We start from the raw sequence: 2513 nt of genomic DNA, 5'->3' as shown, positions 1-2513 counted from the left end.
GATGCCTTGGCATTCAGAGAGAGAGAGAGAGAGAGACTGTGAGAAAGAGAGAGAGAGAGAGAGAGAGAGAGAGAGAGAGAGAGAGAGAGAGAGAGAGAGTTTGGGGGGATGTGCACATAGAGTGTAAGTCCTCTGCCTGAGCAGCAAGTGCTCTTGAGATGAGCCACCTCCCCAGCCCCAGGTGATCTCGCTTGCTTTCTACTCTTCTGTGGGAATGTACATGGTTTGTCACAGCGTTGTCCAACCTCTCCCAAAGGACTTCAGGATGACTCTACAATACTAACTCACAATAAGTGTTAAGGTTAAGTTAGTATCTGTTGCTGAGCAATTAGTGCCCTGTGGGGTGTGTGTGTGTGTGTGTGTGTGTGTGCCTGTGTGAGCCTGTGTGTGGTCTGTGGTTGCTTTATAAACAGAAATACCGGAGTTGGTGAAATGGCTGTGGGGTCAAAGGTGTTTGTTGCCAAGGCTTACGACCTGAGTTCAGTCCTCAGGACCCACACCGTGAAAGAGAACAGATGCTTACAAGCTGCCTCGGATGTCCACGTGTGTGCTAAACATTTCTCTCAAGAAATAAATATAATGAAAAGAAAATTTTAAATTTATTTTTAACATGGGTGCAAGAGAGATGGCTCAGCACTCGGGCTGTTGGTGGCACCTTCTGGAACTGTGTGACATGTGGGTCTGTGCTTGGCTTTCTCGACACTGTGACAGGATGCCAGACATAAACAACATAAAAGAGGAAAAGGTTGATCATGGCTCATGGTTTTAGAGACCTTGGTTCATAGTCTTTGGCTTTGCTGATTGTGGGACCATGGTGAGGCAAAGCCTTATGGTGGCGGGAGTGTGCGACGGGAGATTCTGTACTTGGAGGTGGACAGGAAGCAGGCAGAGGCAGAAAGGAGTCAGAGCAGGCTGTGCCCTTTAAAGACACTCCCCAGTGGTTTGCAATCTTCCCACAGGCTTCACCTGCCACAGCTCTCCCAGTGTCCAGCCAGCTACAGTCAGCTTGATCTATCAACAAGTTAAACATCGCTTATGTCAGAGCTTCGAGATGGAGCCTTCTCTGCAAACACCCACAAGTGTGCTTTTCTAATCCCTTAGGGGGTCTATTAGTTCATTCACTTGACAGTGGAGCTTGGCAGCTGAAGATCTATCTGCTTCTGTTGTGAGGACATCACGGCTCCACACTGTTACGTTAAGCAGTTACCCCTTGCTGCTTGGAGTGAAAACAGTGTAGCTTTTAAGCATTGTTCAACAGACATGACTTAGAAAACAGGAACGGAGCCTCCACCCTTACATTTTCCTACTTCTGTGCAGATGTGGATCCGACCCAGGGTCGTGTACATGCTAAGCTCTACCATGGAGTCACATCCCAGCCCTCTGGAATTCTTGGAGTTCCACGTTTTTGCTTTTTCTCTGATAGTCAGTGCTCTCTGCAGCTGGCAGCCCAGACTGCAGAATCAGACACAAATGTGAACTGACCGTCAATTAGGCATGACCGAGTGCAGACCACGTCTGAGCATGGTCGGTAACAGCAGCTGCTTCCCAGTTGCATGAACTCAGTATTACAATCAGGTTCGTGTATGTAACCTGCAAATTGCCCACACCCCGTTTACTCTGACCTTACTCCAGGAGCAAGTATTAAGCATGTCCAGCCTGGGAACCATGAGCTGCATGATCCCCGGTATATTGATGGGTACAGTCTGCTTCAAAATTGTAATCTTACTTAAACACTGCAGTTGTGGTGGGAGGGGAGGGACAGAGGTGGGGACTGGGATGGGGATGGGGATGGGGATGGGGATGGGGGCCACACAGGGACCAGATGGGATGGGACACAACTCTACTGTGTGATTCTTGAGCTCCAGAGGGGCTAGTGACTTCTAGTGAGGCATATATCGAGAAAAGTACAGAAATTTCAAGCTAGCTCCAGCCAGTAACCCTTCTACTTCCATCTTCCAGTGAATCACATGATATTTTCTTAAAATGTAGATTCTGATTCAATGGACTTAGGGTGTGCATGTCACTCAGGCTGAGCCAATCATAGCGTTAGCTTTTCCTTCTACCTGTGATTGAGCCAGTGTAGCTCTTAGGACACACTTCAGTCCTTTGATTGCACTGAATTGGAAATCGCAAGTCTCAAAGGGTCAGGCTAATCAGAGGATTTCACTCTCCCTCAATCCCCTGTAGTCTCAAGGCGATGCTGTGCTGACTGCTCTTTCCCTCTGTGAATGCTTGACCAGGGAGCCCTGGAGCTGGAGCCCTTCATTCAGAGACAAGGGCAGAGACAAAGTTCCATGACCTTGACCAGCATATCTCCTTAAAAGGTCAGCATGTTGCCACCCTTTCATTGCCTTCCTGTTTATTTCTTGTTTCCCTTGCATAGAGAGGTCTCATTGGCTGGGGTATATGTAGCTTAGTCAGTGGAGTGCTTGCCTAACATGCACAAAACTCTCTGGGTTTGATCTCTCAGCACTATATAAACCAGGTATGGGAGTATCATCCTGTCCCAGCAT

The sequence above is a fragment of the Mus caroli genome, chromosome 7, assembly GCF_900094665.2.
Source record: "Mus caroli chromosome 7, CAROLI_EIJ_v1.1, whole genome shotgun sequence".
NCBI classification, from domain to species: Eukaryota; Metazoa; Chordata; class Mammalia; order Rodentia; family Muridae; genus Mus; species Mus caroli.
The sequence above is the reverse complement of the archived record's forward strand: the minus strand, read 5'-3'. Positions refer to the sequence as shown.